The 14,083-nt window shown below is 41.5% G+C and overlaps 1 long non-coding RNA gene and 1 pseudogene across 1 annotated transcript; one reads left to right on the top strand and one right to left on the bottom strand.

The window, feature by feature from the left end:
• Positions 1-503: 503 nt before the first annotated feature.
• LOC132518027 (uncharacterized) lies at positions 504-7,784 on the bottom strand. The gene is made up of 4 exons (XR_009539856.1): positions 7,682-7,784; positions 2,438-2,608; positions 1,115-1,187; positions 504-583 (listed from the first exon to the last, which is right to left on the bottom strand). It is a non-coding gene; the product is annotated as an uncharacterized LOC132518027 (long non-coding RNA).
• Positions 7,785-10,058: 2,274 nt separating this feature from the next.
• Positions 10,059-11,328, top strand: LOC132518292 (kinetochore-associated protein NSL1 homolog; annotated as a pseudogene).
• Positions 11,329-14,083: the final 2,755 nt, after the last annotated feature.

Genomic DNA, 14,083 nt, shown 5'->3' with positions numbered 1-14,083 from the left:
GTCTACTTTACAAGGGGTTTCTTGACTGCAGCATCACCGCTGCCATCTCCAAGGCTGCAGTGGTCCGATCAAGTGGGCGAAGCTGCAGCATGGGAACAGAGAGGTTACTGCTAACTCCTTCTACAAAGGCAGAGTGGACTGTATATTCCATCTTCCCAAAGAGTAGGAGTATGTTCCTTCTGGAAGGGCACCATGACAAGTGTCAACAGATGTTTCCTTACTTGAGCCCTTCACTTTGCTTGAAGGATAACTACAAGCAGAGGTTCTGAGGAGGAATACAAGCACACACAGCACCAAGGCATTTTGGTCCTTCGTGCAACGGCTGTAGCCACTTCACTCTTCTTCTTCCCCTCATCAGATTTTCCCAGAACCCAATTTGTATCTGATGTTGGAAAATCTGCCAAGGCAGCAGAATTTAAAAGCCTAGGTGGTTTCCTACCCCCGTGATACTGTGAGCCAATTGTTGATGTTGTAATGTGGGCACAAAGGAGTTGATGTTGTGTCTCCTGGGGTCCTTGAATGCCGGAGGAAGATTTTCAGAAATGCAGGCGGGGACATCCCTGGTGGTGCAGTGGTTAAGAATCTGCCCGCCAATACAGGGGACATGGGTTCGAGCCCTGGTCCAGGAAGATCCCACATGCCACAGAGCAACGAAGCCCGTGCGCCACAACTACTGAGCCTGTGCTCTAGAGCTTGTGAGCCACAACTACTGAGCCTGTGCTCTAGAGCTTGTGAGCCACAACTACTGAGCCCGCGTGCCACAACTACTGACAGCCATGCACCTACAGACTGTGCTCTGCAACGAGAGAAGCCACCGTAATGAGAAGCCCGTGCACGGCAACAAAGAGTAGCCCCTGCTTGCTGCAACTAGAGACAGCCCACGTGCAGCAACGAAGACCCAATGCAGCCAATAAATAAGTAAATAAATAAATAATAAGTTCTTTAAAAAGAAAAATGCAGGCACATAAGCCTTTTTCTAGGCACTTTATTCAAAATTCTTAGGAGCTGCATGGAGCCCCTGTGTTTGTCCTGTACGATAAATTGAAGAAAGCCATCTAGATGCTGTCTAACTAGAAATGGAAACCAAGGGAATCATGTAGAGTACTCATCATACTTACCATATGAAACACTGGCCTTTGAGAAATTTCTGGTGTCTTTTTATCCAAGGCAGGTTGCTAGGGAAAGCTCTAGAAACAAGAATCAATTATGATCACACCCAACCACTGGCTCTGATGCTTCTACATACTGACTATTTCAGTTTAGGCAGGGAAAGAATAACTGTAATTTGGGGTCTAGATATAAGGCAGCTCAGCCAATTGGATTTAAAGATAATCTAATTGAAATACTATTCTGTAAGACCTCAAATTACGTTCAAGTATTTATCTTGACAAATTATGTTTTCCATTTGAACTTAAGTCCTACATACCATTTTGCACAATTGAATATTTTCAGTTATGCTCTACATTGGACATTCTGTTGTAGAAAAATAAATACACAGAACACACTTTAGAAAACATCTATTGAAAAGGAAAGCACAAGTTATGAAAGAAAAGCTACCTTACTTATCACCTCACACTGGTCAGAATGGCTATTCTCAAAAAGACAAGAAATAACAGGTGCTGGTGAGGATGTGGAAAAAATTGGTGCAGCCACTATGAAGAACAGTATGGAAAATTCCTTTAAAAACTAAAAGTAGAGCTACCTTATGATCCAGCAATCCCACTCCTAGGCATATATCCAGAAAAGATGAAAACTCTAATTCGAAAAGGTACATTCACCCCAATGTTCATAACAGCAGTATTTACAATAGCCAAGACATGCAACCTAAGTGTCCACCAACAGATGAATGGATAAAGAAGATGTGGTGTATGTATATATATATATATATTATATATATATATTTATATATATACATACAATGGAATATTACTCAACCATAGAAAAATGAAGTATTGCCATATGCAGCAACATGGATGGACTTAGAGAATATCATACTAAGTGAAGTAAGTCAGACAAAGACAAACATTACATGATATCACTTATATGTGGAATCTAAAAAATGGTACAAATGAATCTATATACGAAACAAAAACAGACTCACAGACTTATGAAACAAACTTATGGTTACCAAAGGGGAAAAGGAAAGAGGGATGAATTAGGAGTATGGTATTAACAGATACAAACTACTGTACATATAATAGATAAGCTACAAGGATTTACTGTATAACACAGAAAACTATATTCAATATCTTATAATAACCTATAATGGAAAATAATCTGAATATATATATATATATGTATATATATATGAATCACTTTGCTGTACACCTGAAACTAACACAATATTGTAAATTAACTATACTTCAATCAATAAATAAAATATTATGAAATGCAAAAGGAGAAAAAGAATAAAGAAAAGAAACGCTACTTTACTTACCATTTTGCCTATAGTTGACCTTGGATGAGAGAACTCTTTCTTATTTCTCTCTTGGCTCTTCCAAATGAGAAAATATATGTGAAAGTATCCATTCAGGTGCCTGGCACATTGCCAGAAATAAATAAATACTCTTTTCCCTTAAGCGTTATCTCCTCAGCTCACCGAGCATTGCTATGGAACATAATAAAACCCAGAGTAAGGTACAAAAATAGCAACCTTTGGAACACTAACTAGAAATTATGAGTAGTAAACTATACACGGATGACTTGAAATAATTGATGTTACTCCACCTAACGTCTATTTAGTTAACTGGATCAGAGACTGCTTCTGGTCCCTTTATGTTCGTTCTCCCCTTGTTATATAGTAATGGAACTCTGATGTTGAACTGGACACACTATGACTTGAAATAAAGACTACATGTTATAATCTCCCTTGCAGTTAGGTGAGGCCATATTGCTAACTTCTGGCCAAAGTGATATTAGCAAAGGTGGTGTGTGCAACTTCCTGGAAGAGGCCTATTCCAGCCCCTCCCCCTAAACACAACAAAACCCCAAGCCTCTCTCTCCCTGCTCTCTCAAGCCATTTTTGGACCAGCTGGAAAGCCTGCCCAGGTCTTTTTTCCCCCAGAAAGCTTCACTACGTATTCTGATACTCTCTTGATACGTGTATGCATCATCAGTTTTGATGTCCAAACCAAATTTTGGGGTGGAGGTCCATTTATGAGGGTATATAAATACATAATGGAGCTTTCTGAGGATCTACTTTTTTGGGGGTATCTACATGTTTAGCAAGATCCCAGGAAGTTTCATAACCACTAAAACTTGGGAAGCACTACTCTGAAGTGTACAAATTATACAGAAGAGCAAAACAATAGTAAGCTAACATGGCACAGTCAAAAAGAAGAAAAAAGGAGCAAGAAAATCTTCTGGTCTCTCAATCTAGGTGTCAAATGTTTGCTGAGAAGTTAATATGAGCTGTCTTATAGGCCTCAGGAGATAACAGTGAACATAATAGAGAAAACTCCTGCCCTCACGGGGCTTATGCTTCATATGAGTGTGAAGACATTACAATGCAATTGAGAATTTTCAATGGAAGTGTTGAGTGGGAAGGATGCTTGCCTCTGTCACTGTGCCTAGTCAATCTTTTATTGTTAAATAATAAAGGTAAGTAAAAAGACATTGCATTGTAAATTTGGCTTCATGGCATGGATTTCACAGAGTACTAAGTTTTTCTCCCCGTTAGTTTAAACTTTTCTTGAGTAGAAACCACAAAATATAACTTACACTCAAACTATCTTTATCTTATTTATTGTACCATTGATTATGAAGCTAAGATTGAGGACTTTATTGCCTCATGTTCCATTTTTTAAAAGCTGAGTTTATCACTCTTTTAGAGGCAGAAATCCAAATGTAGTTTTTTGCTACATAAATATCTGTTAGTAAAAAATATGAAAGAGTATTTAATTTGCATAGCATCTTCCAGTTCTAGGCCAAAATATTTTAAACAAACCTCTTAGAATATCAGTCATTATTCGTTATTATTACCAGTGTATTTAGAACTACACCATTATTTTTAAGCACCTTCAAAGAACCACATTGCATAGATGTAGTAACATCATTTACTTAAGCATGCTGGGTTTTTCTAGTCCTTTATAAACAAGGTGAGATTATACATCTTATTCAAAGATATATACATCAAAAAAGTTACAGATAGTTTATTTTTACTTTTTAAATAAGCAATCAAATTGCCTTCCCAAAAGACTGCGATAATTTATACTCTCACCAGCAGTGGAAATGCTTTTCTAGCCAACACCTCTATTAACATTAATTTTTAAAACTGTCATTGGTTGAATGACAGTTGAATTATTTGTAAATTTTAGCTATGTACGTTAGCCTCCATCCCCTAGAAACAAAAATAACTGACCTCTAAATACATCTACTTTTTAGCCTCTATATTTAATATGTATTAAGTTGTTTAAAGAAAATTTTTCCAATTAACTAAAGAAATAATTTTAATTATACAAAGTTTAATATGTCAGCCCTAGATTAGAGTTGGACGGATGTGGTTTTAAATATCTATAGTCATTGATGTGTTAGCATTCAAAAGATCCAGAAGATGGCAGTATAATGATGTTTTCCCTAAATTTTAGAGAAAAATTTAAGCAGGAAAATCTGAAAATATAGATTCTTCCCATTTTTATTTTCTCTTTTCTTAAAATGTTGCAAGATCACTAGATGTAAGGCACTAAGGAATGTGTAGAGGAGACCTCACACTTACAGGAAAGAGAAGTCATAATGGGTGGAACGCACAGCAGACAGGGAATTTGAGGACTCTCCCTTCAAATTTCAGCCCTTTGGGCCAGGACACTCTAAACCTACACTTTCCTGTAGGTGAAATCATCTAGCAACACCCTCCCCTCAAGACTATTACGAAGACTAAATGAGATAAAATATATAAACCCGTGCAGCACTGAGAATGTAATGAGCATTTTGGTTTTAATTTTTAAAATCCTCCTCTGTTATAGATATCTACTGAAATATGCATGGTTGAAATAATATGGCATCTTGGGGCTTCCCTGGTGGCGCAGTGGTTGAGAGTCCGCCTGCCGATGCAGGGGACTCGGGTTTGTGACCCGGTCTGGTAAGACCCCACATGCCGCGGAGCGGCTGGGCCCGTGAGCCATGGCCGCTGAGCCTGCGCGTGCGGAGCCTGTGCTCCGCAACGGGAGAGGCCACAACAGAGAGAGGCCCGCATACCGCAAAAAATAAATAAAATAAAATAAATAATATGGCATCTTAAATTTGCTTTTAAATGCTTTTTTAAAAAAGAAAAATGTTGAGATTAAAAAAAGATTGACAAGTTATTGATAATTTTTGGAGTTGCTATGATAAGATTAAGGGGATTTGTGATACTACTCTATTTGTTTATATGTGTTAAAATTGCCATGTGTATACACCATGTGTGTATACCTCAGTCTGGCTGAGATTCAGAGACTGGGCTGCAGGGCGGCAGCAGCGGACGCAGAGAGGGCAGGTAGAACGCTACTGCAGTGGTGCAGTGGTCCACGTAGGAGGTGATGGTGGCTTAGATTGGACTAGTGGGAGTGGAGATCTTAGAGAAGTGGATGGACTCAGAATGTTGTGGAGATAAAATTGACAAGACTTCTTGGTGATTTGGGATGGAGGGAGGTGGAGGGAAGACACTGCCAGAAGTCCTGGGTTTGGGCATTATTATAATTAAGGGAGTGGGCTATGGAGGAGGGTTGCAAGTTTGGGAAGGGTTGTCTTTTGCCCATGATAAGTTTGAGATTTCTATCAGGCATGCTATGGAAATGTTAAGTAAACAACTGGATGGAGTTCATAACACAGGTCAGGACTAGAAATGTAGATTGTGGGGAGCGGGTGGCGGGGGGGACTTTGCAGGCAAAGTCATGTAGATAACACTCACAGTCAGGGGACTGAGTGATGTCACCAAAGAAATGAAGAAATAGAGAGGGAACCTCAGGATAGATGTGCAGAGACTGAGCAAAGGAGAAGCCAACAGAGGATTGATCTCCCCGTCTGTATAATAGGACTGTCTTAGGGCTATTGCAAGGAGTATATAGGCTTTTTGTATGTAACACCCCTTGTGGCACATAGTAGGGCTTCAATAGCCATTATTCCTCTTTGCCCCATTCGTTTTTCACAGAGGGCCTCTCCTCCTACTTCCCTGGGGAAAGCAGAAAACAAAGGCCATCAGGTGGCAATACCATCAACTTCCAGTTTCCCCCACAATTCAAACCTACCTGCAAGTCTATCATTCATTCCCTCTTCCTTCCAGTGTCCCAAGAAGACAAATTTCCTTTTCTTTTCAAAGTTCATTTTTCCCAGCTGCCAATTCTATCCCTCCTACCTCTTCTGGGACATTGTCCTACCAATTATGACATTCTGTCTTATACTTTCTATTCTTTCCCCTTTACAGATTCTTCCTCTCAGTAACTCTGTAAGCATGAGTTCATTCCATCTTTAAAAAAAAAAAGTCTTCCTTATTTCTTTTAGTGATTTTTCTCTAAAAAGTGCTGCTCAATTTTCATTGTGCGTATGAGATACAAATGAACTTATTTACAAAACAGAAATAGACCCGCAGGCATAGAAAACAAACTTATGGTTACCAAAGGGGAAAGGGGGAGAGGGATAAATTAGGAGGTTGGGATTAACATATACATATACTACTATATATAAAACATATAAATAACAAGGACCTAGTGCATAGCACAGGGAACTATACTCAATATTTTGTAATAACTTATAATGGAAAAGAAACTGAAAAGAATATATATATATGTATATATATATATATATCACTTTGCTGTACTTCAGAAACTAACACAACATTGTAAGTCAACTATATTTCAATTAAAAAAAATCAACTGACCATAAATGTAAAAAAAATTTGTTGTGCATATGAAATATCAAGGGATATTGTTAGCATGCAGATTTCGATTCATTAGGTGGTTGCAGAGTTGAGGTTCTGCTGATGCTGATACCACTGGTCCACAGGCCACACTTCGAGTAGTGGTTCTCAACCTTGACTGTGTGTCGTTATCACCTAGAGAGCTTTAAAGAATGCCGATATCTGGGTGCCACTCCCAGAGATCTCTGTATCTTTGACACAGGCTGTGGGCTCAGCATCAGGATTTTTAAAAATCTCCCCTGATGATTCTAATATGCAGACAATATTGAGAACTCCTGCTATCCAGAGGGTAGAATTATGAGGGACTTTCTACACCATATATTTCTATATTGTTTGAACTTTTTGTCAAATATTATGTTACCTTGGACTTAAAAAAAAAAAAAAGAATTAGAAGAAGAATGAGGATGGGACTTCCCTGGCGGTCCAGTGGTTAAGACTCCACATTTCCAGTGCTTCCACTGTAGAGGACATGGGTTGGGTCCCTGGTCAGGGAACTAAGATCCCACATGCCATGCAGCACAGCCAAAAAAAATAAAGAAGAAGAAGAAGAATGAGGAGGAGAAGGAAAAGGAAGGGAGAAGAGAAGAAAAAAGGGGGGAGGGTGAGGAAGGAAAAATTTTCTTGATCCAGTAGGTACAGCACTTTCCTTTAAAATCAAATTTCTTGAAGTGTCCACTTCTTCACTTTCCATTCACATCTCAACCCTCCCCAGTCTGGCTTCTGTGCCCTTTTCTCCCTAAAGCTGTACTGACAAAAACCACACAACGCAACGGGTTACGTCTCAGTTCTCACCTTACTAATCTTTGGCCAATGTTGCAAGAGGTCCCAGGAACCTAAAGCAATATCCCAGCACACACCATATCATTAATGATTTTTTTCTTCTTTCTTGTGGGCTACAAATGAGAATAGTAAATTATGAATGATTCCTCATTGTCATTAAGCAAGGAACACAGCTGACACCTGGCAACAGATGAAATATGCATGCATGCAAAGCTCTTGTTAAAAAAATACCTCCACATCCAAAATTAATGTCCATCCTAAAGGAACTAAAAGAGTCAAAACATTTCTCCCTTTTTGGAGCAGACTCTCAAGAATTATAGCAAAGCTTCCCTGGGTCTGCTTTCTCACAAAGGGGGAGAGGGAGAAGTAGGTGTGTCGAAGACTGCTCAGACACTGAAAGAAGAAGAAACAGTTTTCACAAATAACTTGTGCCAGTTCAGGTCCTCCAGGAAGCAGACGCTAAGATAGAATTCAAGTCCGTGAAAAGTCTGTGACACAGAAAGGGAGGAGGGCGCAGAAGTGGGGAGAGCTCATACTGCCTGCAGGTCAGACAAGGCAAGAAAGAAGGGAGTGGGGACTGGTGAGGGAGAGCATAGGACTACAGTGCAGCTCAGAGAAAGTCTCAGCCAGGCCAACAAGGAGCCCCAGAGCCAAGACTGCCTGGCAGGGTCCCCACACGTGGGAAGGACTGGCCCGGCTCCGGGACCCTCACCATGCTGAGTCCCTGACTCGGAAGAGCCTGCCCAGAGTGCGGTCTCTGGACCACCGCGGTGGGTCCCTACAGAGGGCTCTTGGCCGGCAACTCTGCTCACAGCAGGATCCCCAGCAGCGCACTCCCAGTTTGCCCAGGACTGCACTCGGCTGGTTAGTATTGGAATAATTTTAATATGGTTTCGGCAGAATAAAGAGGCAACAGAATAATCCTTTGACAGTTCTATCTCTTCGTTTCTGAAACTTTCATCTCATTCCTTATCTTAAAAACACCAAAAGTAGGTCTAGTCTAAAAGTAAGGAAATTGGCCCTAATTTGATAAGACAGTCTCTGCTGACTTCCTGAAACACCCCACCCAGAGCTTCCCCATCCAGTCCTCCTCTGTATACATCACTGATCCTCTGCCTGTCCCTTAAATTCTGCCCTTCCTCAAGCTGCGCTTGTCACTCTGTCCACACTACCTGGGCTACTTTTGTGATGGAATGATATTTGAAGTATTAACTGATGCAGTTTTTTATTAATAATATTTCCTCCTCTCTTGCATGATCCCTTCACCCATCCAATTATGGGAAGTGTGAGAGATACTAAAGACATGCGGTATTCGAATCTCTCTTTGGGTTTTATTGCTCACCTGGGGCCTAGGGGTAGGGTTGGGGGTTTACCCAGAACTGGGGATAAGGGGCAGGGGCCCTCTGGACGATATGCACGTCTCAGTATCTTCATCTATTCTCCTTTCTCTCTGCTTCTGCATCCCAGAGAAATTGATCTGGTCTGCGAGGCATAGAGAGGCAGGGCTGTCAAATCAGGACCCGAGCCAAAAAGTATAGTGCATTAATCACTAGTAAAGTTGTCTTCCATTAGTGACAGAATGATACTACATATACAGGTGACACAGGACAAAAGGAAGAAAGAATTGGGGCTTGAGCAAAAAATCAAGTCTTAGCCATGGAACAAAGAGAAAGAAGCACATTTTGAAAAATAAAAGGATGTCTTTTAGATTTAATCAGATACAAAACTTGCAGGCAAAATGAGAAGTGCTCGATACAGAAGCCTATAGGTAAAACAGCTCTAATCTTTTTTTTAAATTTATTTTTGGCTGCATTGGGTCTTCATTGCTGTGCGCAGGCTTTCTCTAGCTGCGGCGAGCGGGGGCTACTCTTCGTTGCGGTGCACGGGCTTCTTATTGCGGTGGCTTCTTTTGTGGAACATGGGCTCTAGGGCGTGCGGGCTTCAGTAGCTGTGGAGCACAGGCTTAGTTGCTCTGCGGCACGTGGGATCTTCCCCAACCAGGGCTCAAACCTGTGTCCCCTGCACTGGCAGGTGGATTTTTTTTTTAACATCTTTATTGGAGTATAATTGCTTTACAATGTTGTGTTAGCTTCTGCTGTAAAACAAAGTGAATCAGCTATACCTATAGCAGTCAAATTCTTAACCACTGCATCACCAGGGAAGCCCAAAACAGCCCTAATCTTAAACAGCTAAAAGTTTCTACCTCATTATCATATTACACCAGCTTTTCAGTGCCAGATTTTCCAGCAGAAGAGGAATAATGAGTTTAATAAGAATGATAATGAGGAGAAATTATCCCAGCCTGGATTTCTGGCCCAGATGAAAATATCTTTCTCTGAGCACCGGAAAAAACAGGTTTGCAGCCCAGTCTGGATCTGGGTTTTTCAGAATGTGGCCCCAGGATCTTCTGCCTCAGTGAGTTCCTGTTAAGAGGCTATTGCATAGACCTACTCCAGACCTCCTGAGTCAGAATCTCTGCAGGGAGCCCCAACAATATACAACTTTAACAACCACCCGAGTGATTTTTACACACACTCTAATTATGAAACCTCTGCTTTAAAATTTAAGAAGATTTGCGCAAAGGGCGTGAAGAATGTTAACACCTTGGATTAAAGAGACAGTCTATTTTATAGTCCCATTATAGAGTAATAGAAAACTTTATGGCTCTTGTGCAGTCTAGGGTCAGGAGCAGGCAATACCCAGACCAGATTACAATGGCAACCTTATATTATTTAAAAGAGTAGATACTCTAAAATCCTCTCTTCATTGCAGCGCCATTCAAAATCTTCTCTTCAGACAGTTGAAGCTGGAAAACGGGAGAGGGTTTGAGTCGGTGGCTCTTTCCCCTCTGTGGGACATGGAGAGAGTAGCTGCGATAGATGACAGGGCCTCGGTCCCTGCCACCTCCTGAAAAGACTTGCAAGTGCGCTGCACCTCAAAGCGGGCAGTGATGGAAATGCTAGAACTGGTGGCAGCTCTGCGCAAAACCTCGGGGACGCGCTGCCAGAGGAGATTCGGGAGCCCCTGCTGCAAGATGCGCAGTGGACTTCTGAATCAGCTGTGCAAGAGAATGTCAACATTCATGGGCAAGCATGGCAGGAAGCTTCAGACAATTGCTTACGGATTCTGATATCAAAGTCCTTGAAAACCAGTTTGATGAAATCACAGTCCATGTAGCCACAAAACAGTAAGCAGTATCCCAGAAAGATCCTTCAATGTGTCATTAAAATCATAAAAGCAAAACAAGAAATTCTGAAGCAGTACTAACCTGTTGTACATCCACTGGACCTAAAATATGGCCCTGATCCAGCCCCTCGTATGGAAAACTTGAAATGCAGAGAAGAAACAATATCTAAGGAGATGAGTGAAGCTACGAAGTCCTTGCCTGCATTAATTGAACAAGGAGATGGATTTTTCCCAAGTTTTAAAGATGCAGCCTATTATCCGGCTCCAGAAAGTCCACCAAGAAGTCTTCTTCGGGTTGTTATAGGAAACCAGATGTTAAACCTGAGAGCTTTATAGCACAAGTAAAAACCACACCAGTGGAGACTTCTGCTAGGAAAACCACTGACTTGGTACTGAGAAGGAAGGGAACTAAAGACTGCCGCCAGAGAAAATGGTATCCGTTGAGGCCAAAGAGAATCAGTCTTGATACATAGCTCTTTCTGTTTATCTTGGGAGTTGAAATTAGGCACTATCAACATTTAGATTACAGCTTAATGCCTAGACAGGACTTCAATTAAAACAACAGATAACTAGTGACTCCTTTATACAAATATAGTAGCTCTATGCTGGGGTATGATGTAATATTGTGTTTCTTCCCTCACCTTTTCATCTATAGTCAATGAAAAGCATATTTTTTTAAATATTTACACAAAGTCTGTCAATGGTCATTAAGAGTGTAAATTTTTACTGTCCTTAAATACCATCAACACTTGGCTGCCTTACAGGTTGTTGTTGTTTTTAATAAATTTATTTATTTATTTATTTTTACATCTTTATTGGAGTATAATTGCTTTACAATGGTGTGTTAGTTTCTGCTTTATAACAAAGTGAATCAGTTATACATATACATATGTTCCCATATCTCTTCCCTCTTGCGTCTCCCTCCCTCCCACCCTCCCTATCCCACCCCTCTAGGTGGTCACAAAGCACCAAGCTGATCTCCCTGTGCTATGTCTGCTTCCCACTAGCTATCTATTTTACGTTTGGTAGCGTATACATGTCCATGCCACTCTCTCACTTCTTCGTCACAGCTTACCCTTCCCCCTCCCCATATCCTCAAGTCCATTCTCTAGTAGGTCTGTGTCTTTATTTATTTATTTTTGGCTGGGTTGGGCCTTTGTTGCTGCACGCGGGCTTTCTCTAGTTGCTGCGAGCAGGGGCTACTCTTCGTTGTGGTGTGCGGGCTTCTCAATGTGGTGACTCCGCGGCATGTGGGATCTTCCCGGACCACGCTCGAACCCGTGTCCCCTGCATTGGTAGGCGGATTCCTAACCACTGTGTCACCAGGGAAGTCCCAGCCTTACAGCTTTTTGTGGAATTTCAGAAGTAACGTGTTTCATTGTGTTTCCTGGATATACATCTTTCTTTAAAAAAGAGCTGTGTAGGGACTTCCCTTTAATTAGCACTTAAAGGACTTCCCTTTAATTAGGACTTCCCTTTAATTAGCACTTAAAGCCACCCATTAAATCAGATGCCTGAATCCTCAGCAGTCAGTGCCATGTTTATCCTCCCCAACACACACTTTGTTTACATGGGTCCTATATAGCAAATATTGGAAAAGGAACTATACCTTAATCACAAAAGGAGACTACAAAGAATTCCAAGACATGAGGAAATGAAGGAGGTCACCATGAATGCAGGTAAAACCTAGATGTATGAGACTAATAAGGATTTATGAGACAATTTTGTCCCTGTGGCCAGTCTTTGTGTCACATTGGAGTACACTCCAGCATTGAAACAAAGAACACACTTTTTAATGCTAAAAAAGAAACAATCTTTATTTGCTTTCTTGTTCAAAATGTAAATTGATTTAAGGTGTTTAAGAAAGGATTTTCAGGTGTTGAAAAAGATAAATCATTGGGTAGACTCTTCAATCGGCTAACAGCAAAAAAAAAGTCACGTACAAATTGAATGTTTTCAACTTAGTTAAATTGTACACGTGGCTAAACAAATGGTTCTGAATTTTTGCATTTGACTTAAAACAATCAAGACTTGGGACTTCCCTGGTGGTCCAGTGGTGAAGAATCAGGGGGCAGGTTCAATCCCTGGTCAGGGAAATAGATCCCACATACCACAACTAAGAGCCTGCATGCTGCAACTAGAAGATCCCGCATGCTGCAACTAAAAGATCCCACATGCTGCAACTAAGATCCCGCACGCGGCAGTGAAGATCCCACATGCTTCAGCTAAGACCCGGCGTAGCCAAATAAGTAGATAAATATTTTTTTAAAAATCAGACTTGTGCATTATACAATAACACCCTTCCACTATATTTCATGTCCTGAATGCAGACTTCCTTTTTTTTTTTTTTGCGGTACTCGGGCCTCTCACTGCTGTGGCCTCTCCCGTTGCGGAGCACAGGCTCCGGACGCGCAGGCTCAGCGGCCATGGCTCACGGACCCAGCCGCCCCGCGGCACGTGGGATCCTCCCGGACCGGGGCACGAACCCGCGTCCCCTGCATCGGCAGGCTGACTCTCAACCACTGCGCCACCAGGGAAGCCCCATCCTTTTCTTTTTTTTTTAATCAATTATTTTATTTTTGGCTGCGTTGGGTCTTTGTTGCTGCGCGCAGGCTTTCTCTAGTTGCAGCGAGCAGGGGCTACTTTTCGTTGCGGGGCGTGGGCTTCTCACTGCGGTGGCTTCTCTAGTTGCAGAGCATGGGCTCTAGACGCGCAGGCTTCAGTAGTTGTGGCTCACCAGCTCTAGAGCAGGGGCTTAGTAGCTGTGGCGCACAGGCTTAGTTGCTCTGCGGCATGTGGGATCTTCAGAGACCAGGGCTCGAACCCGGGTTCCCTGCATTGGCAGGAGGATTCTTAACCACTGCACCACCAGGGAAGCCCCAGACTTTCTTAAGACATCTGGAAAACCAATATTTCATCCCATTTATACTGCCTGCCCCTAACACTATGTTTGACTTTGCCACAGCAACCCTGGTACAGACGCAAAAATGTAATAGAGTACTGTCTGTAAATTCATTAACAGAAAAAATACATGAAAATGTTATTAGTGAGTCAGAGGACTATATTACTAGCTACTCTAAGTGATGAAATTACAGATTACTTTTTTTTTTTTTGGCCACACTGCACAGCATGTGGTACCTTAGTTCCCCAGATGGAACCCGCACCCCCTGCATTGGAAGTGTGAAGTCTTAACCACTGGACCACCAGGGTTAAGGGTTACTTTTATGT

This window comes from Lagenorhynchus albirostris, chromosome 3, assembly GCF_949774975.1.
Source record: "Lagenorhynchus albirostris chromosome 3, mLagAlb1.1, whole genome shotgun sequence".
Lineage (NCBI taxonomy): Eukaryota > Metazoa > Chordata > Mammalia > Artiodactyla > Delphinidae > Lagenorhynchus > Lagenorhynchus albirostris.
The sequence above is the reverse complement of the archived record's forward strand: the minus strand, read 5'-3'. Positions and strand labels throughout refer to the sequence as shown.